Genomic DNA, 23,856 nt, shown 5'->3' with positions numbered 1-23,856 from the left:
TAGCACAAAAGTTTCAAAGTGAAGTAGATCAAAGCACACAAGGGAACTTTTAGTGCATGGCAGCAGCATCCACATGGACAGTTTGTTGCATGCTGGAACACTGCTGATTTACACCCCAGTATGCTGCACACATTTTGGCCCCCATTCTTGCCTATGGGCCAGACTCCCTGTCTGGACTACATCTCCCATAATGCACCTAGCAATGTAATTCATGATGTAGAGGAAATACATTATGGGGTATGTAGTCCTGTAGGGAGCCTGACCCTTAGGGGAGAATGAGGGCTGAAACTATAACTCCCATAAGGCAATGTAGCATAGGTAAATGCAACTTAATGGTTTTATTAACTGATTTGAAATGAAACATTTATATTATAAAATAAGAAATTTTGAGATGAAAAATTGTTTTGAAATGAAAAGTCAAAATGTTCCATTTGAAAAATGTTGAAATGAACCTAAGAACAGCCATACTGGGTCAGACCAATGGTCCATCCAGCCAGGTATCCTGTCTTCCAACAGTGGCCAATGCCAGCAGCTTCAAAGGGAATGAACAGAAAAGGGAAATTATCAAGTGATCCATCCCCTGTCCTCCAGTCCCAGCACCTGGCAGTCAGACACTTATGGACACTAGATCATGGAGTTGCATTCCTGACCATCTTGGCATCTTATCAAAATGCTTTTTTTTCTTTTCAACTTTTTGTGGGGGTGGGGGGAATTAAATTTCATTGAAATTGACATGTTTCTGGGGGAAGTTTCAGTTCTGACAAACAGCATTTTTTGATGGAAAAACATTCTGTCAAAAAATTTTAGCCACCTCTAATAATGCAAATCCTGCACTTATGAAAACAAGACATCACTAGATACATTTTTGATGGAATATAAATATATGTAAATAGCAAGTGTAGTTCAGGTTGTAAAGTTAATCTCTCTAAAGTTAGGAAATGCAAAAGTTAAGGTTTAATTGCAACTTGATTCCTTCCCCTTTGAGTATATATACATTTGGATAAGATTTTGGCCTTAGGAGAGTTATGGAACCATGCCAGCCCATGGGGCGTCTATGGGAGAAATATACCTCAGAAAGCAAAATCCCCCCAATGTTCCTGGGGAGCACATGGATGAGGGTGCACGTACTGCACCAACCCTTGGGAAAGAATAGTCTCTCTCTTTTCTCTATAGCTGACATCTCTACCACTAGTGTGGAGGGAGATAAGGTAGGGTAAGCTCATGGCTCTGCTTTCTTTTCACTTTTCTCTGATTCTGCATGCAAGGAACCATTGACAATTGTTTTGAAAGCATAACTGAACATAAAGAACAAACAAAACTAGCAGCAACTCCTGCTATATACAGCTGCAAACAATCAGACCTTTCAAAATAGGAATAACACCCCACTAAAAACTAAGTTTTTAAAAGTTTTAAAAACTAAGTTGTACCCCACTAAAAACTACTCCTCCCACAAACTCCTTCTCACAAACTACCCAGAGGAAAAATTAATCTAGTAGCACGTGCCCTAGTAAATTTGGGCTATGTTGAAAAAGGTAGAGAAGAGTAAATTCTAAAGCATTTGGCCCCTCCAAGGGAATATTTTTCCAGCACTTTTATTATTGAAGGAACTCTAGTTTGATTGTCTCCACTGACCTTAGGTGTGGCAGTTCTCTTTAAGGAACAGCTTGTGAAGTGCACAAGACTAAGTTACTATTCAGAAAAAAAATATCTTTCTCCAAACAAAAATAAAAATAAAAATGTCAGTGATCACCAAGTTATTACAATATATAATTTAGAGAGAACAGAACCTAATAAAAAAAAGTCTCAGTTGATAAAGATACAGGGGACCATTAAGACAGTGAAACGTGTATTTAAAGTCATGGAAAAATATTGTGATATATTATATGGTCCAAGAGACCGTATATTATCAGGTAATTAAAGACCATCACGGAATGCATATACACACAAGAAGTAAGAATTTGGGTTACATATTCATCCTTAAATATTGTGCTTCTTGACTTTTGAGTCCTTAAATATATAAAATTAATGTTCTTTTAATGTGTTTGTACAATATTTCCTTTAAAAAAATTAAAATAATGAAAATAAAAATTAAATGTGTGAGCACTTGCTCCAGTCACCCAGCCTCACAACTGACTTACTGGAGTCGAAACTACAACTTAACTTGTAGGAGTGCTTCCCTCTGTTTGATCCTTGTAATCCACTTTATTTCCCTCACAGAATTCCAACTACCCCATTCAACAATTAATCAGGCTGCTTATATTGACGCAAGTGTCTTAATTGTTATATTTTTCATTCACACTGGCCAAACTGAGAGCTCATTATATCGAGGCCTAATAAGATTACCATAGTTGCACCTACACTGTACTCCTCCACTAACACTCAGTTCGGTAGGTACAATCTGCCTGCCACCCTTTTCATTTGCATAATTCCTGACCTATGAAGTTTTTGGTTATAAACCCATGTTTATGCTTGTTACATGTTTAGTGATTGTATTTTTTTTAAATCTAGTTTTCAGTAACAAGTTCAAATAGTATTTTTTACTGTGGTACACTAAATCAGTGACAAACTTAATAGTTGTCAACTAATTCAGCTGCAGCCTATCATATGCATGTTTTTGCATATGCAGTCTTGTGAGCTGACATTGTTTTCTGTATTGCCCTTTGAGGAGGATAACGCGAGACACAGACTATTTACTCAGCCGCTTTCAGCCAACCATCAACCAAAATAGCTAATTAGTTAAGTATATATCAACCAGCTGAAATGAGTGTGAAGATTTTTAAATCAAGGTGAAATCAAGGTCAGGAGTTAGCTCCAGCAAGTGACATAAATCTTGGTATTCACTAAAACAAGAAGCTGAAATACATAGTCTTGCCCATGGTAATAAAAAAAAAAAAAAAAAAGGCCAGAATTCCAGCTAGATACTATTTTTATAATTTCAAGAGAAAATTAAGTTCTGAAGTTACAGAAAATCACTAGTGTCCAATTAGGACTGTGCTTAGCCAAAGCTACATTCTGATTGGGTGGTTGGGCCTTAGGGAGGAAGAATGGACCAAATGAGAGAGACACTGAAGGGCCTATTATAAAAGTTATTCAGTTTCAAGTTGGGAACCTCAGAATGATACATCAGAATCCAGTGAACTTCCTGACGACTGTTGGAGGGCACTGACGATGTTGAGGAGGCTGATGAGTTTCACAAAATACACCAGACTGTTAATTCAGCTGGAGCGTCCCAATACACTCAACAATATGCATTGCCACACACAGTAAAGTCTTAAGAAGTGGGGCTCCTGCAGACTACCTAAGCCATTAGAGGCATTGAGATGAATCTCCCACATGTGCTCTAAGTGTTGACGTACATACACCTGTACTGACAGGTGAGCAGGTGCTCAAAATATTGACTTAATTGTAACTGTTTGAAGTGCTGACCTTAGATGTTCTACAGGAGCAGAACTCCACCCTCTCAGACAAGCTGAGTATGGCAAAAATAAGAGAGAGCTCCTGGGAAAGCTTGTCAAAACTTCAAGGGATGGACATCTTCATGTAGAGTCCCATAGGAAGCTTCTTGAGCCCTCAAGTGCCTTGGAAAGTTAGATATAAGGGTCCAGGTTACTGGGGATTTTTGGTAAGTGGACACCAAGTCTGAGATACTTCTGTGAAAAGTCCGCTGATTCCTGTAGTTTTTGGCAGTTGATACTCTTCACAAGTCACAAGCAGTAACATCAATTAATTTAGATTTTCTCATAGCTTTGCATGACATCATTATTAACCATTCAGTATCATAGGTCTCAAGGTGGCAATTTTCAGAGTTGAAAATGGGTGTGGAAGTTTGAAAATTGTTCCCTGACTTTGATTTTCAGGTCATTAAAGTAATGCGGTGAGACCAATATCACCTGTTTTAATTTTTTCTTTCCTTCTACCTATATATCTTAGCTAATTATATCCCCCTCCCCTATAATACTACTGGCTGAGCCTCTCACACTCTGTATTTATCCTCACAACACCCTGTGAGGTAGTGTAAATACAATCTAGTACTCCTGTTAGAGATGGGAACTGAAACACAGACTTGTCTACGATCACACAGGAAGTCTACTGTAGAGCAAGGAATTGAACCCTGGTCTCTTGAATTACAAGTCAGTGACCTGACCGCCCTTTCTCTCCCTAAAGTTAAGTTTAGTTTATAATTGTTTTCCTTCCTGGAGGATATATTCAACTCATATAAACTAAATTAAATGAATAGTATTCATAAATTCAGCCAACTCTCATGTATAATGGCTATTTTGCATTCTCTCTCTATCAAGTATTCACTATACAGCCCTGTATGTGATGTCATCTAAGGTCAGCACTCCATGAAATGCACTGTGTTCGACAAGCATAATTTCAAAGTGCTAAAAAGACATATATGTTTTTTTATTTGGAAAACCCCTATTAGCGTATACAGCATATTGGTATTTGTAAATGATACATTTCAGCAAAGCATCTTTTTATATACAGGAGCTGACAGGGCTAATTTGTCAGTGGCTGAATCTTCGCTCAGCTGAATCACCAATCTCTTTAAAAAATAGTACGGTTAAGGGAATGGTATTAATTTTTTTGTCCTTCCCCAAAACGTTAAGTTAAATTGTTACAGTTTATTAGATGTAACGTGATGTGACTGTTAAGCCTCACAGTTAGAGCTGGGTGTGCACCATTCACCTACCCTGTCCTTTTTGGGGGCATCTGCCCGTATTTGATGTTGATCAAGTATCATCTCTGAGAGACAGTAGAGTGCCAAGTGCTGATATGCTGACAGTGTGAGGTAAGGTCATTTTCATATGTGCCATCTTCTAAAGGAATAATACCATCTTCTTCTGGGAATAATACCAAAAACACTGTGGTTCTTCCCTCATGAATAAATGAACCAGTTGAGAAGAGCCATCATCTTCAGTAATATCTCTATGTATAGAACCTCCCCCAGAATCAAAACACGAGATCAAACACAAGTAGTGAATAAGTGGCCAGATTTTCAAAACAGCTCGGCTCCTATTCAGGCATCTCAATGCAATGGGCAGAATTTTCATAGTGCTGAGCACTGAGTTGTTCCTATTGAATAAAAATATATTTCAGACCCCCAATCACAACCCTAAGAAATGTAAGTAGAATCGAGTCCCATGTTTTTAAAAGGTTTCAGAGTAGCAGCCATGTTAGTCTGTATTTGGAAAAAGAAAAGGAGTACTAGTGGCACCTTAGAGACTAACCAGTTTATTTTAGCATAAGCTTTTGTGAGCTACAGCTCACTTCATCGGCTCACAAAAGCTTATGCTAAAATAAACTGGTTAGTCTCTAAGGTGCCACTAGTACTCCTTTTCTTTTTATGTTTTTAAAAGGGTTTCCAAACATGGTGATTCCACACCCTTCCAGAAGTAAACGGGCGCTGGAGCCTGGTATTTTGGTTCCGTACTTATCCACAATTGCGTCCTTACAAAATGCCTTACAAAAGCTAGTGGTAGAGATGGGAAAACCAGGTTGGAGAACTCCAAATCTTCACCCCAAACTCAAACCACATCTTTTTTGAGAGCTAAAGTTGAACAACTTTAAAAAGAGCTAATTCCCCCCATACCATGTATCACTCTGTACTTCCAGGTTCGAGGCAGGAATGTAAATGGAAGTGCAAAAATAACGTGGGCTAGCTTTGTGATATGAAGAGCTTGATGCAAGGCAAGAATTGCAGGAATTCTCACAAGGAATCTCTCATGAAATTTCCAGCTCATTTTTTGTAAATTCAGGAACTTCAGGTAGTTTGAATAAGCGTCCGAACAGCTGGGTTCTTATTCTTATTTAATCAATTTCTAAGCCTTTTGAAGTTTTCCCACCACTAGTTAAAATGTGCTGTATGAAGTCTATATATTAAAATAAATACTGTTGAGAACTTCACTCAGATTTACAAAAACCAGGAAAGCTGAAACTTCATGCTTACCCAGTAGTAGTATTATTTGTACTTATTACAATAGCACCCAAAATGTGCCAAGCACTTTCAAAATCCAGAAGAGGAAAGTCCTTAGCCCTGAAAAGTGGGGACACTGGCCAACCCTGAGGTGTTTTCCACCTTAGGCTAAGCGAGGCTCCTAGATTTCACAAAAGGTTTCTAAAGGGCCCTGTGACAGAGAATAGGGAGATTCTGTGGCCAAGGGAGGAGGGGTGTGGTGTTTAGATGTTGCTTGTAATTATTAGAATTGGGAGCAATTGAATTATTGGAATGGAATTATTTGCACAATATGATCCAAAATACTGAATGTAGGGTAAAAATTCACATGAAAAATAGAATGTGAAGGGCATGTTCATTGGGCACTTTTTAATCCTTAATACATTGACAGTAAAAGTGGTCAGACACCACGATGATGGGTGCCATACAAAAACCTAGACAGACAATTAATTATTTACTCATTTTGTATAAGCAGTAAACAAGCTGTAACTTAAGTTAGAATCAACATTAACAAAGAGTGAACTGGGAGCACTTTCAGAGTGCTGAAACTGAATGGCAAAAACACATTATCCTGGCGGAATAACACAACTTTCTGCTCACATAATTCCAGCAACCTGGCTAATAGGCTCCATGTAGCAGTAAGTGATTGTCAACAAGGGAGAGATTTAACTGCAGAATTACTGAACTACCTCACTCAAAGCTCAGTGTCTAAACGTAGCATCAGTGGAAACTCAAAAGTCAAATTTAAAATGTTTTGTGAAGGAATGGATAGGTTCAGATATCTTCTGAGAGTCTTTTGGGTGAAATGATGTGCTTCCTTTGAGACCCAGAAGGAGACCAGATAAAGTAACAGGCAACAAAGAAGATGCTGCCCCTCTCTTGAAATAAAAGAAACCAAAATGGATTCAGCAAATCATGCAGAGATGCCAAGGATTGGCTGTCCTTAAGAGTGAGATTCAAGGCCAAAGAGTGAGACTTTCCAGGTGATGTGTTAGGTCATTGCTAAGGCAGGGACTCTCACCTTGGTGACATCCAGTAGTCCAGGTTTTTAATCAAACCAGCACTTAATAGTTTGTTTTAAAATGTACACTGCTTAATATTGCATATGAAACACTTAAATGTCCTAATTCATACTAAAGTCTAGAATTCTAATGCAATGCAAACTCAGTAGATTTTGTTTTGATTTTATTTTGTAATTATTTGTTGATTGGAACAAAAATCTGGCTGATTGGAGATCCCTGAAGACCAGAGTTGTTAATCCCTGGTTTAGGCACACAGTGAACGGAACAAGAGAAATATAAACTAACAAAAATGAAAACTGTTTTATCAATACAACAATATGTTTATTTTGCATGTAACCTTGTCACAGTGATCATCCATTTGAAAAACACATTACAATACAAATATTATTTGGTTTATATATTATTGTTCCTAGTACATTTACAGCAAACTAAAATAACCAGATTCCAAAATAAACAAATGCAAAATAAATGCATTAAAATTAAATAATTAATATAAAACACAACCAAACAAGACATTAAATGAATGTAAAAATAAATAAAGTAATTAAATTGAATATAATTAATTTGATGCTAACAAACCATAGATAAAGGATTCAAATTCCACATTTCTTTCAATGTCTAGTTTGGTTTCACATTTGCTATTTTTATAACTTCTTTTGGTGGCTCAAACTTGAAACATGGCTCAGGATTTGCCAGCTTCACTGGCTAATAGAGGATAGTGTCCCGTCTAGTCCAAGGTTTGGCCTTGCAAGCAAGAGTGAACATTCTCTCTTCTCCTGCATTTTAGTGGGGCAAAACTAAGATGAGCCTGACAACCCTTGACAGTAATGGGAACTTGAGAAGACACTGTTTGTCATCTCTTTCAGCGCATGAGTAAAAATATTTTAAATCTTTATATATTTACTCAAAATGAGTGAGATAAGCTTAGGAATATGTGTGAGAGTGAGATAGCATGCTAATGAGTGAGTCTCACACCCAGTGAGTGAGACTTGAAGTGTCTGAGGCTTCACCTCTTTTTTAGATCCCCAGAAACAACAAACAATAGCAAAAGGAGCATCTGATCATATAAAGTCCTTTCTCTCTACTACTGTACTATAGTATACTAATATATTAATATAGTATACTATAGTATATAATATCACTACTGAGTATCTCTCAGTAGTGATACTATATACCTGAAATTAGGGATAGAACTAATTCACTAGAACAAACCATGGATGGTTCATAGCACTACACTGTTCTGGTAAAATATAAGGAAGAGACACCAAGAAGAAAGTATTACAATCTCAGAAACTTTTCTAGCAGAGATGATTGCTACTACAAAAGGTACTCAGAAAGCTACAAAAGCTAAGAGTTTGACTACCAGATAGCATTATTTCTTACCAATGAACTGTGTTCAAGATTTAGGTAAGTGGTATCTTGAGGACTTTGTGCTCTAACAGCTGCTCTGCTTTGAAGAATCTCTTGATAATCGGGTAAGGTCCTATAAATACCAGCTAGGTGCTTTACAGATATATTGGATATATTGGAATTGGAAAAGGTTCAAAAAAGGGCAACAAAAATTAGTGGGGATATGAAATGGCTGCCATAAGAGGAGAGATTAATAAGACTGGGACTTTTCAGCTTGGAAAAAGATGACTAAGGGGGGATATGATAGAAGTCTATAAAATCATGACTGGTGTGGAGAAAGTAAATAAGGAAGTGGTATTTATGCCTTCTCATAACACAAGAACTAGGGTTCACCAAATGAAATTAATAGGCAGCAGATTAAAAACAAAATCAAGTATTTTTTCACACAACGCACAGAAATCTTGTAGAACTCCTTGCCAGAGGACGTTGTGAAGGCCAAGACTATCACAGGGTTCAAAAAAGAACTAGATAAATTTATGGAGGATAGGTCCATCAATGGCTATGAGCCAGGATGGGCAGGAATGGTGACCCTACCTTCTGTTTGCCCTAAGCTGGGAATGGGTGACAGGGGATGGATCACATGATGATTACCTGTTCTGTTCATTCCCTCTGGGGCAGCTGGCATTGGCCACTGTTGGAAGACAGGATACTGGGCTAGATGGACCTTTGGTCTGACCCAGTATAGCCATTCTTATGTTCTTATATAACAATTCTCTATTCCAGCCATGTTCTGCTCAGTACGAGAACAGAGCAGGGAATGCAAAAGTGACATTATGCCACCTTTGCACTCCCCTTCTTCTGGGGCTGACTAAGTGCCAGCTTGGAATCCAGGGTGTTAGAGAAGCCACAGGGTTGCTCTTACTTGCATCATGTTACCTCTGGCACCAAAAAGCCTTTCTGGCAGCTGTGAATGGCCACAGAGTAGCCATATTCCCCATGCTGGAGGCTCTGAAAGGGATGGTTTAGAGCATCATTACCACCCAGGGATTCTTTTTATCCTGAGGAAATTCCAAGATGATCAGAGGTATCAGCTTTATGACCTTTTGGGCCACAGAAGTGCAACGGGAATAAAGTGTAAGTAAGAATCATGCCCTGGGTAAGTGCCCCAAAGACACACACAATCCAATACTGATGCAGGGTCTGAATGAGCTCTCCCCTAACATCTAGTGATGCATTAGGCAAAAAGACTTGAGGAGCAGACTGTATTTGCATAGACACACCTATTCTGCCCAGGTGCAGACAGAACTTCTTTGTCAGAGTGATCAGTTTTGGCTGATTTTGGGTTACAATTCACAAGCACACAAATATTTGGAATCTACACATTGACTCTCCCTCATTTTAACATTTAGATTGTAGGTGTCTTTCCAGTTCATTGCTCTTTCAGTTAAAACATTTTTCAGAAATCAAGTTAGTTTGATTTAGTGAAAGCCGTTAGCATAAATGGGCCAAATAAGCTTGTTTCTCACACAATGCATCACTGCCTCTTGATTTAGGCTGTGTCATTTGATCTGTTGTAGTGGACATGTGCAGTGTTTTGCTGCTATTTTCTTCTATTTTTGTTTGTTCATTTTTTCTCTGTTGTCTGCTTTCCATGGAATGTGGCATTTTCTTTGTTGCGCACTGGTGCTTATTTGAGTTAGAGAATATTTTTCATTACTTTGGTGATGGGAGTTCCATCTAATTTCAAAGTGTTCTCAATTTCAAAGAAATTAGCTGTTTGGTCACGTATGTGGCTACAGACCGTGGTTTTGATATTGATCTGTTAAGCTCCTATAATTACTGTAGGTCCAGCTCCTTTGTCTGCTTCTTTCATTCTGCATTCTGTCAAGAATTGCGGTTTTAGTGATTCTTGCACCTACCTGGATTATGTTTGCATTATTTCCTATTTCTTGGCTGTGGTGCTATAGAACCCACTTTGCATAAAGAGCAAAGCCAGCACATTTTACAACTCTTTACCAAGAAGCCTAAAATGCTAGTCCCATCTGCCCCTCTAGCCAATGAATACAAAACATAGTCTGGAGTTGTGGGGAGAGGGCAGAGATGGCTTTAAACCACCTTTGCATACACTAGCTGGGCATAGAGTTAATCCCTCATTATACATTCGAGTAGCATGAGAATTGCCTTTGCTAATAGCCCCAGGGATATTAAGACAGCCAAACTGGTCACAGGCACTGGGAAGCCTGGCGGTACCCATTTCCCTAACCATGCTTCCCACATGCCAGGGAGCCCAGAAACTACAGTGTAGCTTTGTGCTACTTGAGGATCCCCTTGTACAGAGAAGATCCTCATAAGACCAGATATATTGAGTTTAGCGCTGCTTTGCATTGGTGGAAGAGTGTAAATTGGCTGGAGGACTGCCTAGGATGGGGCCTTTATATTCAGTTTACAATTGCACTAGCAATAATTAAAGCACTGTGCCTCATGCATGTTAAAGCGAGAGAGTTCCCTGGGGGTGTTCTTCTGTCTCGGGTGGTGGTGAAAGCACCCTATTGGTAATATGGGAATGGGTCAGCAATACTGTAGGGATAAAAGAGGAAGAAAGACTCAGAAAGAGCAACACAGCAGCAGAGAAAAAGCAGCTACTGTTTTTTAGCTTTCTTATATAGAACCCATAGATTAATACACATACACACACACCCTCCCCCCCCCCAGTACAGAGCCAGCAAAAGTTCAGAATAGCGAGAGCAACAGCAAAATGATACAGTGAATGAGTGAGAAGGAAGACAGAAAAGGCACAGAGAGAAAAAGTGAGTAAGGTTTACACCAATGTTCTCAGACCCCTCCTCAAGTTAAAAGGTAAAAACTCAGATTGTTCAGGATGACATTTTTTGTTTGTTAAAAGTACATAGTAAAAAAGGGAAAACTTGACTGAAGATTTTTTTTTATAATCAAAGAACTTTCGATAAGAATGTTAAGAAAACTGTGTCCAGTAATGTGGAAAAGGTACAGTATCTGCAATAAGTTCAGTCTATGACAGTTATTCAGCCAGATGACCTCCAACCTAAATCTGTCAGTACCCAGTGTGTCACACTGCCTGGCCTCTTTCTTGATCTCTTAACCACAAACACCCCAGGTTGTTACCCTTTCACCATGTGTGTATTTATTCTTCACTTATATAGTACAACAGAACATGTTACAGTTTACAGCAGGGGGAGACTTCTAGGAACCCTTATTTCCTCACCCAGGCTCACCCTCTGAGCTTCCCTCCAGCTTACTGTTCCTGCCACTTATATATTCCAAATTACTGAGCCAACTGCCTCAGCGGCCCAACAATTGCCACCCAGGTGTCAGTAATCCCCAACACAATGAAGCCTGCACTCTTCCCAGCGCTACCGTAATTTCAGTGACTAGGGTGCTACTAATAGTGCCCTGTCACCGATCTTTTAACAGCAATGTCATACGTAAGACGTGGGAGGTAATTATCCTTCTCTACTCAGCACTGGTGAGGCCTCAACTAGAGTCGTGTGTCCAGTTCTAGGCACTGCACTTTGGGAAAGATATGGACAAATTGGAGAGAGCCTAGAGGAGAGCAACAAGAATGATAAAAGGTTTAGAAAACCTGACCTGTGAGGAAAGGCTAAAAAACCGCAGCATGTTTAATGTTGTGAAAAGAAGACTGAGGGAGGAATCTGATAAGTCTTCAAATATGTTAAAATAAAGAGGACAGTGACTATTTGTTCTCCATGTCCACTGAAGGAAGGACAAGAAGTAACGGGCTTAATCTGCAGCAAGGGAGATTTAGATTAGACATGAGGAAAAACTTTCTAACTGTATGACTAGTTAAACCCTGGAATAGGCTTCTGAGTAATGTTGTGGAATCCCCATCATTCGAGGTTTTTAAGAAGAGGTGAGACAAACGCCTGTCAGTTTGTCTTTATCTGCCTGAGCGTGAGGAGCGGCACTAGATCTCTTGAGATCCTTTCCAGCCCTACATTTCTTTGATTCTATTATTCTATATTTAGGGGAACAGCATCAAAGTTAATAGGTACTCTGACCCCCCTCCCCCCTGCAACCTTTAAAATACCAAGTAATAGCTCTTCTAATCTTCAGCACTGACAAAATGACAATTTTCTATGCTGGGTCTACACTGCAGTTAAAAACCCACAGCTGGCCCATGCCAGCTGTCTTGTACTCACAGGGCTCAGGCTAAGTGGCTGTTTCATTGCAGTGTAGATATTCAGGCTTGGGCTGTAGCTCGAGCTCTGGGGCCCTCCCACCTTGCTGGGACTTAGCTGCTGGGCTCCAGCCTGAGCCAAACATCTACACCACAATTAAACAGCCTCTCAGCCCAAGCCCTGTGAGCCCAAGTCAGCTGGCATGGGTTTTAATTGCATTGTAGACATATCCTTAGAAACAATAAAGCCAGGGGTCTAAGTTTCTTTATGACTGTAGGGGCTCCTGTGCACATTCACACGGTCACTCCATCCTGCAGATCAGTCCCTTTCTCCTGGCCAGGTAGAATGTTGAGATTTAGAACAATCCTGCTCTGTTGCTCATCAGTAATTTGAAGGACGTGTTCGTGTTGCACGTTGTAGTATTTATAGATGGTGAGTTTGAAGAAGACTGTTATACGTTTAAGGTTCTGCAAAATGTCCTGTCCTGCAAGATTTATCTGCGCAGGTTCAACTTCAAGTGTACAAACTTATTCTAATCAGAATACAAACAATTGTCTTAAATAATACCTGACCCGAAGGCCATTGAAGTCAATGGAAAGATTCACATCGGGGAAGTTTTGCCAATAATTTTTGCTTTGGTAAAGTCTGATCATGACGATACAATTTGTTGTAGATGTAAGCGAGGCAGAATGAGCTTCTGCACTACCCCGGTGAAGTGGGCTGGCAAAAGGATCTGAGTCCTCGCTCCCACTTCCTTTACCCAGTGGCCTCCCTGCCCTTGAGGACTCCCCTTCCACTCTCCTGTCTGGCAGAGTCCTTGTAACCCCAACAAGGCTGGGCCCAGGATTCCTGGGGGGCTCGACCCCCAACCCTCCTGTGGTCACCTAGGACAGGGGCTAGGGTGTCCCCAATTCGGAGTACTCTCTCTGCACTGGGCACTTCTCTGACCCACTGACCATTACATACAAGTTAAAGCAAATGCAAGTTATTTAATCAACAATTAATTTAAAAAAGAATAAGGAAAAACGGGAAAGGTTAAAGGAAACACATCAACCCGCTCTGTGGCAGGGAACATCACAAACAGTGTCTCTGGAATGTCAGGGCAGTTCACAGTCTGTTCCTTGTAAGTCCCAGGTCTTCTTCTCAGGCCCTGGCTGTGGATGCTGCGGGTTGGACGCTTGCTCTGGTGATGGCCACACGCTCTCAGGCTCTAAGTGGTAGGACCCTTCTTCCCAGCGTCGCCCCCGCCCTGTCGGGGTTATGATCCAAGCCTGGCCTGCAGAGCCTCTTGGCTGAGGCGTCTCCCTGTGCTGGGGTCGCTGCCCAGGGTTCCCCTCGGTCTCCCCAGCTGCTCACCGCACCCAGCTCCGGACTGCTCCAGCCCCACTCTGCCTCAGCACGGCTGCTGCTCTGCCTCCAGCTCCCTGGGCTGCTTCTCTGGCCCCTCTGGCTCTGGTTGCTACAGCTCTGCTATCAGGACAGGTCTGCTCTGAAGGCTGCTTCTGTGACTCTGCTCCCAGCACTGACCTGCTTCATGGGCTGCTTTTCTGGCCCCTCTGGCTCTGGTTGCTGCAGCTCTCCTCCCAGGGCAAGTCTGCTCTCTCTGGATCTGGCACAGCTCTGCTCCCCAGCTCAGCTTGGGCCCCTGCTTTCTCCTTAGCTTGGCCCCACTCTGTCTGACCAGGCAAATCCAGCTCACATGGAGGACGGGACCTCCCTGGCCTCCTGACTCCCTGATTAGCCTGCCCATCCTGTCATTCAGGCTGACCTGGAGCATTGGCCTCTCCCCATTGTTCCTGGGGACTGTCAGTCTCAGGGTCCTGATTTCCCATAGACCCTTCCCCTTTTAGTACAGGGAGCTAGTCAACTAAGACACCCGCACTGAATGTTAGTAAGGGGCAACAGTCCCCTTACATTTGCATAAACACACACAGCCTAGGTGCACAGCAGAGGGAACTGCTCTGCCAAAATGATCAATTTTGGCTGGTGCTGGTTTACAAATCACTCTAATATTTGAATGCAGGGGTAAAGGAATGTTATCCTGATTGTACTTAGCCTGCCCTGATTGAAGGCGTCATCCACAACTGAACCTAGCTGCCGAGGCCTAGATCTGGTGTGAGACAGCGTTGCAGTGAAAGATACTGCCCAGCCTGCCGTGAGGTTCCCCACTCCGTGCTGAAATCTCACTGAGAGCTGGGTTAAGTGGTGGAACCTCAGCATGTGACATCAGAGTGAACAGCGGTGGCCAGTGGCATCAGTGTAAATGACAGCGCGAGCAGCAGCAGAGGGAATGGTGGCAACTATGAGTCAGTTGCAGAGGTCGCAGCAAGTGCCTGCCCCCCCTCCCCCAAGCGGGAGGTGAACTCACGTAAACGTACCTCTGAACTCTGGGCCGTCGCTGACAAAGGATGACAACTGTGAGTGGGGTGCAGTGGAGGGGAGAGGACAATGACAGGTTAAAGGAACATTTGTGGGACTTTCACACTGCAAGGAGAGAAACTGAGGCAAAGGACACTGCCCCATGTACTCCAGGGTGGGTGTTTGCTCCTGGTCACATGCTTTCGAATTGTGCTTGAGGTGTTTTCCAAGAGGAATCCCTTTTTATTAAAAGTTTTCTTTTGTTACACAAAGGCTCAGTGAGTAGAGAAGTATTGCCTTTTAGAGGTGAGCACGGGTGGTTTGAAGTTTTCCCAGATTGCTTCTTGAGCCCACTCTGTTTTGTATCATTAAGAGAAACCCCTAGATTTTGAACCCAGCCATTTCTGCCAGGTGGAGTGAACAGCACTGTTCTCCATTTCTCTCCACTCTAATACCTTCAGTCCTAATGTTTTTTTAGAGTGAATAGCTCCTAAAATTGCCATAATATTTCTTCATTAAGTAAATATTTTATGTAACTATTTTTAAGCAAATGTTTTAAGCTATTATTAAATAAGCCCTATTGGAAGTAGTCCAAACACATAGATTAATATAGCATTTGAATTAAACTAAATGGTTACGTAAATGAATCTCCAAAGTGGTTTTGCAACAGAGGCAGCATTTGTTTTGTTTTGTTCTAAATGACCTGTTCTATTTCTCTGATGAATTCATTCTGTATTCCCTGTCACTAGTGACAACCTGTTGAATTCATTTGCATGTGCCAGAAGCTCTTGTGGTCTACTCTACAAAGGTGCCTGCTGCTACTGCTCATTTTATAATATGCAAGTAAAGAAATGCATTGCTAAATCTCCATAAATCAGAGGCTGCAAAGTTAACTGAAACAAAATGTCATAATCTGGGCAGAAAGCAAAAATGTGAATTACTGAGCCAGATCCTCAGTGTGGGGAAATCAGTGTAACTCCACTGAACTCCAAAGATCTGTACTAATTTATATCAGCTGAAGAAGCATTAGACACTGACAAAGATTAGACAGAGCCACAAATCAGTAGTTAGATTCTTCAGCCATATCATGGTACTGGTCCTAATCTTTAAGTCCCTCATTAGGCTAGTAGCATGCTATCTCCTTCTGCACTGTGCCATAGAACTAGAGTCCAGCATCAGGAAAATTGGAAACTGGACTGAGGTATTGCTTTCTGAGTTAAGCATCCTATGCTGGGGAAGTCCAGACCAATGGAGACCAGAATGAGCTTGAGTCTTGCCATGTAGAGGTGCTGTTGTAAAACTATTTCTTCATTATGAGATTCTCCAAATCACAGAGTGAAAGAAGAGCCTTTAACAGCCCTCTGGCATGCAGTGATCAATAGCTCAAAAAAAAAAAAAGGAAGGGTGGAAGATCTGTGTCCTACTCACTGTGACTCTTAATCATCTAATAGCATCACAGAATATAGATTCTAAGGCCAAAAGGGACCATTGTGATAATCTGGTCTGACCTCCTGAATATCGCAGGCCATAGAATTTCCCCAAAATAATTCCTAGAGTAGATCTTTTAGAAAAGACATCCAATCTTGATTTTAAAATGGTCAGTGATGGAGAGTCCACCATGACCCTTGGTAAATTGTTCCAAAGGTTAATTACGCTGACCATTAAAAATCTGTGCCTCATTTCCAGTCTGAATTTGTCTAGCTTCAGCTTCCAGACATTGGATTGTGTTCTGGAACTTACCCAGTGTTCCAAGACTTATTGACAATCAACGTCAACAGTCCAATGAGCTCCTCATCCAGATCTTTTAAAACTCTAGGATGCTAGCTATCTGTACCTGCTGATTTAAAAAAAGACCATCTTTACTAGCTTCTGTTTAACTTCCTCCAGTGGAATGGAAAGAGTGATGAAGCAATGTAATTTGTTTTTCCCCCCAAACACAGAACATATTTATTGAACACTTCTGCCTTTTTTGCATTATTATTGATCATTCTACCACTTCCATTTAATAATGGACCAATACGATAGTCAGGATTTTTTTTTTTTGTTGTCAATATATTTTAAACTCTCTATATTGTCCTTAACTCACTGGCGATAGATTTTTCCTCATGTCCCTTCGCTTTCTGTATCAATTTTCTACAATTCCTAGTTCCTGATTTATATTCATTACTATCAATTTTTCCTGTCTTACATTTGTTATATTTTTACAGCTGTCTTCACTTACTCTCTAAATCAGGTCATTTTTTTAATATCAGCACAGCCTTCTTCCTTGATTGTGGCTTTTTGCCCATCGAGTAAGGTGTTCTTAAATGATTCCCAATTATTCACATTTTTATGATTAAATTTTTTCTCCCTGCTGATTAGCCTCAGTTTTCAGCTTTGTGAAATTAGCCTTATTAAAGCATTGGGTGTGTGTATATATAAATTACTGATCTGGATGTTATTCTACTTGCATATTATAAATATGATCAAGTCATTCTCACTTGTACCTAAGCTATCATTAGCTTTTAGTTCTTAATCTGTTAGGACAAGTTATAATATAGAATTCCTCCATGGTGGCTGCAACACTTTTGAGTTAGGAAATTGTCATCTATGATGTTTAGAAATTCCAGGGATGTTTATGTACTGGCAGCATGAGACCTGCAGCATGTCACTCAAATTGAAGTCCCCCATGATCACACAGCTTTTTTCCCCTACACATTGAAGAAAAATACATAAGAAGCTGTCATTTTGTTCTTTAATGTGATATGGTGGTCTGTACCAGATACCAATTAATATCCCATTCAAGAACATTTTCTTCTGAGTTATCAGTGACTTGGAAACAGGCAATGCCATTTTTGACAGACTGCCACTCCCCCTCCTCTTTTGCCCCCTCAGTCCTTCCTAAATAGTTTATAAACATTGATTTTAACATTCCAGTCGTGCAAGTCATCCCATCAGGTTTCAGCAATACCACTTTAGGATCACAAATGAGCAATTCCAATTTCTCTTGTTGTTTACCCAGGCTCTTTGCTTTGGTGTATAGGCAATTAAAGAATTGCTTTTCTTCATGTCCCTTGGTTCCTTGATTAAATTTTGTTATCAAGATCTTAATTTTGTGCTGATTGTTCATATCTTCCCTCTTTTTACCCTTCTCTTTGGCTATTAGTTAGTTCAACCACCTCCTGACTACTCTAGTCAGCTTGTGTCTGAGGATATTGGTCCCCCTTCTGCTAAGGTGGAGGCCATCCAAACTATACTGACCCTCTCCCCATAGAACGTGTAACAAAGTTCCACTAAACCAAAGCCCTTCACTCTAAACCACTTACCTAGCCACTGATTCCCTTCCAGGATCTTCTGCCTTCTGTCTTCCTTCACTTAAGGCACAAGAAGGATCTCAGAAGATGGCTTGAGCATTCTTCTTCAGCATGCTTCTGGGTACCCTGAAGTCATCTACTATCTGTGGGAGATCCTGCAATGCAGTGTCATTTGTGCCAATATGAACCATCACCAGTGGATTCTTGCCCATTGACGTCAGGATCCTATCCAGTCTTAAAGTACTAGTGCTGGGTATTTTACAGATGCAGTAAAGATAGACAGTGATATGCAACATTCAGGTTCTATGTTGCCTTTATTCAACTGTCCTTGATGTTAATGAGAGATTTGCAGAGGTCAAAAAGCAGAATGACCCACTAACCTTTAAATGGCTGTTTCCTGAGTATTATAACTCTACTTACGAGAAAACAATCTTAGCCAAATTAATTTTCTTTCCATGTATGCTAATAAGGTTCTGTACTCTGCTGGCCATAATTCAAAGATGATCTTAACAACAATTTTAAAAAGTCAGGTAACTTTACAGTTATAGGCGGAATCCCCCAAATAACCAACATAAAAATGTCATTCAGCCTACTCCCAATTTAAGATATGCGGTGTTTTCAAGATCCATGATGTTCAAACCCACTTTGTATTAACACCTACAGGTCTTGTTTATTTAAAAGTTTCCATTTTGTTGCAAATTTTTCTATCAGTTTTGCAAGTTTTGATTTTATGCTTTTATGTTTTACTGTGTTTGCACCTTCTCTCCTAATGCTTTAAGCATTATTAGGGTAACCATATTTCCTCAAAATGAAGACAGGACACTGTGCATGGCTGGACCTAGCTCCCTGCCACCTCATGGGGCTGGCCTGAGCCGCTTGCTTGAGCCCTGCCGCCTGGTGTCACCACTCACCTGAGACTCACCATGCAGGGCTGGCATTGCTACTTGCCCTCCCCAAACGTTACTCTGTGTCCTGTTAGGGAGGTGTGCCCCATTTTCTGGCAAAACTGGACATTTGTCCCATTTGCTTTTGCCAACTGATGATTTTTACCAAAAAAGTGAAGATGTCCATGACAGGACTTAAAAAGGGGACTGTCCCAGCCAAAACGGGACATATGGTCACCCTAACCATTATGTTAATTTTTATACTGTCTATGTATGCAGTTTCCTGGAATATTTTCCCCCCCTTAGTAAACAGGGTTGTGTTTGCTACTAGTATCCAGTACAAGAAGATTGTTGACTTTCCATGTTCTATTAATTCAGCAGATACGTTACTTTTTATTTTAAAATGTAGGTTTGACATTTGGAAATTAGTTCTAAAGTAATTGAGACAGATTCTCTCCCTTTGTTCCCGTCACCCGGTGCCACTCAGGTAGTGCAAAATGGCAGAATCTGGCCTTATCCAGCCCGGTGAGAATTCCAGAAAATGGGCACTCTGAACTGGCATAAAGCAAACTAACCAGCTTCTACGCCAAGTGCCTCCTGACCTGTCTATTGTACTCTGCTAATTTTCAACTTGTATAGTGGTCCTTTGTGGACCATACCCAGCTAGCATAATTTAGAGCAGCCTCTAGTACATGCACGGTTTAAGGTCATTGAAATGCTGAATAGAATGTCTTGGAATTTCACAGACTCTTCGTCGTCAAGGGGCTAAACTAAAATGTGATTCAGTTGTTCCTATAGAGACAAAGAAAGTAATCATGATTTTTGCCAGTGTGACTGGGGCCAATATACCTGCAGTTTTAGACTTGAAGAGAGATTGCTTAACCAAAAACATGAACAGTTCTTTATATTATCTTCTTCTGATGAGCCTGTGCTTATTAGAGTTTTCATTCCACTGTACTAAAGAATGTTGAACTCCTCAGGGTTTTTGGATGGTCAATCCAATTGTCTCTTATCCAAGAATAGATGTAAGCTAGTCTCATGAAATGGAATAATCATCGTAGACCAGCCAATTGGTCCAAATAGGATTATTTCTTGTTCTGGGATTGTCATTTACATCTGGTGAAGAGCCTTCAAGAAATAGTGTTAACAATTTAATGTGACAGTCTCTTCTTTCACTATTTGTTCATCAAATTCTCAGTTTGGGTAAAGTAGAAATACTCCCTTCACCTCACTTTCCTACTGGTCTTTTTCAAAAGGATAAAATGACTTTCTACAAGTCAAAAAGATGCTATCAGTTGCATATATTAATACAGACAATTTCCCTCAGGCTTTCATTTGACACACCGTGGATTTAACCAAAAAAAAAAAAATCAGATTCTGTTCCAAGATAAGTGAGTTATAACAGATTCACATTCCTAGATCTCACAGAATATGTGAAAGATTGTGAGCAGGCTAAAAGAATTTAGAACCCAGGGGAGAGCCTTTGGACACTATGATATTCCATCTCACCCCTTCAAGTCTCATGACCTAATTCTTTTCATCATTGAGTGACAGGAGCTTGGCTGACTATTCATCTGCGCCCTCTATTACATTCCCATATAGGTGGGTCATGTATGTATTTTTCATAGCTCCTCGGAAGCATAATTTTAGTTTATTTTTCTTTTCTAGAGTGTGTGTGTGTACGTTTGTTCTTCTAGTAGGCAGTGACTGCTGGACGAAAGTGCCAATAGCTGAAATGCGTCCCATTGTAACTAGCAACTGAACTGTTCTGGGCTGACCCGCTGTATTTTTCAATGGAGCTCTGTTTTCTGCTCCTATATGATTTTTCTCCTCCCAAGTCTGAATGGTCTTCCTCTTAACAATGGGTCAAAATGCATTTAAAAATAAATTTGATGAGAAATTCTCTTTGGAGCAAGTGAAGGTTTGTAGTTTCATTGTGGATCTCAGCAGTGGTACATCTCTGGCTGTCCCACTATGTTGCTGATCCTACGAATGTGCTTGTGGGTAATCCCACTGAATTCAATGGTTCAAGGATGCTCCAACTGACACTGGCTTCCAATGCCTCTGTCAGTGCTGTTATATAGCGATGCCCTTACCCACTCCTGACATACACCACCTCCCATGTGAGCTGGGAGCAGTGATGTATAGTGAGGCAGTAGGCATAGGGTCATGTCAACTACATGACCCAAAGATTCCTTCACATTAGGGTGAACCCCAGACGCTCTGCTAGGGCAGCTTCCTGGCCCCTTTGTACAACAGAAGCAATGCAGTAGGGCCAGAAAGGGGCCAAGGACCTGGCCCTTTCCTTTTATTATGGAACTCAACATTTTTGCCAGTTTATTTCTTCAGCTGTAGGTCTGTTTCCTGTAAATTAAGAAGAGATATTGCCCATCTTCCTTTCAATATTACATACTTTTAACAGTCCCAGTGAAATTGGAATACTGATTGCAATGTGTATGATTAAGTTTTGTAGCTAGGAGAAGACATTTGACTATAGTAATCAAGTTTTCTTCCTTTTTAAGGGTTTGTTTTTCTGTGACCTTCTGATTTCTGCAGATATTCCCCAGCTTGTGTAGGTTGTTTTTACAAGCTGAATAACTGATGAAGAACCCTTCCATTGTTATGCTGACTTAATTGGACAAAAAATGATGGCACTTTTATGATTGAAGAGATGCTCAGCACACTCTGAGATACATTTTTATTCAACCCTCTAATTTAGAACAAACTTAATTTTAAAGTTACCAACTATAATTCATGCTTATTAGATTTTATAGTGTGAGAGCTTCTTATGACAGAGTGTTTTACAATTTTCAGAAGGACTTTTGTGTTTAGTAAGTTTCAAATGTTAACACCTAAAGTGGATCATTCAGTTGGAATGGAAGGCGGCTTGAAATGCAAGCTACTAGTGAAATGCCTTGATAGCACAATCAGACTTATAATTGAACCAGCACAATAGCCTATTCCAAGTATTCTAAGACTTCATTGCTGTCACCTTAATCCTCTGACCTCTATCCTCTCCCCACCCACACACTTGTTGTGTCATACCTAAAATAAGATGAAACTACTTGGATTAGGAGCACAATGTCTTTCTGTTTATACTGTAAAGCACCCAGCACTCTTTTATATATAATATATATATTCTATATACTTTTAGGAAAAGCTATGTTGCTCCAAAGGATGACCCTTTCTTCCTGCCTCACAGCACTTTTCCCAGACTACATAAATTGTGTCTCTGGGGAAGAGCGACCTGAAGCATTTGATTGATTGCTTTTTAAGGCCCTGATTCTGCAAGACATTTAAGCACATCCTTAAAGTTAAGGATGTGCTAAAGTGCTTTGCTGAATTGGAGCCTTCATTTGGACAATATTTCCAAGTCAAAGTTGGAATTTAGCTGGGTCTTCAGGTTAGCCTCCTTGATGAGGATCTTAGCAGGCACAAGGCATCAGATCTGTGGTTTTAGGTCTTAACTGAAAAATGGCACCTACAGAAGCACAGTCTGGACTCTAACATCATGCTCAGGCATTTATCCACTAGTGACTGAGAGGGAAGAGTACCATATATTCCCTGGTGTATAGTTTTGAAGATCTGTTTTCTTGGAAAGGCTTTTCTTTTAAATAAATAATACTTTGCCATAAGGAAGTTGTTTGGTCACTGATTGCCGTCGTCAGTGGCTGGAGGGGAATGACCTGCGGAGTCTGAGCCTCAGTCAAGCCTGCTAAAAGGATTACAGCAGATATATAGGGGTGTGGCGGGGCAACGACTCACTAGTGCGGCACCTCCTTTCAGTCGTCCTGGGAATTACCTCTTCCGGCCAGGAGCACCCTCTGCAGGCTAGTGTCTCGCCTGCCACTGGCCCCCCATGTCCCTCCCAGACCCCGGTGCCCTCCTCGTCAGGATTCCGCCCCAGCAGTAACCCACAAGCCGAGTCTCCCCACCCGGGGATCCACCAACTGTCTACCCTCACCTTGCCTCAGTGGCCACTGCCAGTCACCATCTAGCCCCCGCTCCCTGGGGCAGACTGCAGTCTATGAACCACTCATCATCGGCAAGGGGGGTGGACCAGCTGCCTATCTCCGGGCTGCCCCTCTGCAGCCCCAGTACCCTTTCATAGGCCTTTCACTAGGCCTGCAGCCTGGGAGTTTGCTCAGCTGGAGCTCCCCAGCTCCCTCTGCCCTTCCCCAGCACTGCTCCACCCTAAGTACTCTTCTTAGCTTCCCAGGCAGCCAGGTCCTTCTCTCTCTAGGAAGCTAGAGAGAGTGTCTCCTCACTTCTGGCCCACAGCCCTCTTATAAGGGCCAGCTGGACCCTGATTAAGCTGGCCACAGCTGTGGCTGCTTTCCCAATCAGCCTGCTTTTCCCATTCACAGCCCTCTCCTGGGCTGCTTTAACCCCTTCAGGGCAGAAGCGGGGTAGTCACCCTGCTGGAAGGGGACTGCAACTGAAGCCTAGACTGAGAGTCAGAGAAATGCGTTTCCATCCCAAGAAAGAGGTGATGGCCTGATGCTTAGAGGTTGTGCACTTGGAAAGCCTGCGGGTGTTAGAAGTGTAGTTAGGCCAGTAACTGTGACAAGAACACAACGAAACAGTGAAACCTGGTTGCAGTTATTCGTGCCTTCATCCCTTCTCAGATGGTTTACAGCAATGTGGTGTGCCTGTGCTTAGGAAATGAAAACTGATGCAGCTCGTTGCCTTGGCAAGACAGGATTGATACTGCGAACACATCAAACCTGTCCTCCACTCTCTACAACGGCTTCCCACATCATATCGAATCAAGTGCAAGGGTCTCAATGGCCCAGGGAATCTAAAAGATGATTA

General features: G+C 41.2%; 1 long non-coding RNA gene across 2 annotated transcripts in view; it reads left to right on the top strand.

Moving 5' to 3' along the window:
* The window catches only part of LOC122464033, a 152,093-nt gene that overhangs the window by 30,140 nt on the left and 98,097 nt on the right, over window positions 1-23,856 (top strand). The gene's annotated exons all lie outside the window — the stretch shown is intronic.

This window comes from Chelonia mydas, chromosome 1, assembly GCF_015237465.2.
Source record: "Chelonia mydas isolate rCheMyd1 chromosome 1, rCheMyd1.pri.v2, whole genome shotgun sequence".
NCBI lineage: Eukaryota > Metazoa > Chordata > Testudines > Cheloniidae > Chelonia > Chelonia mydas.
Note: the sequence above shows the minus strand (reverse complement) of the source record. Positions and strands in the feature narration are given on the sequence as shown.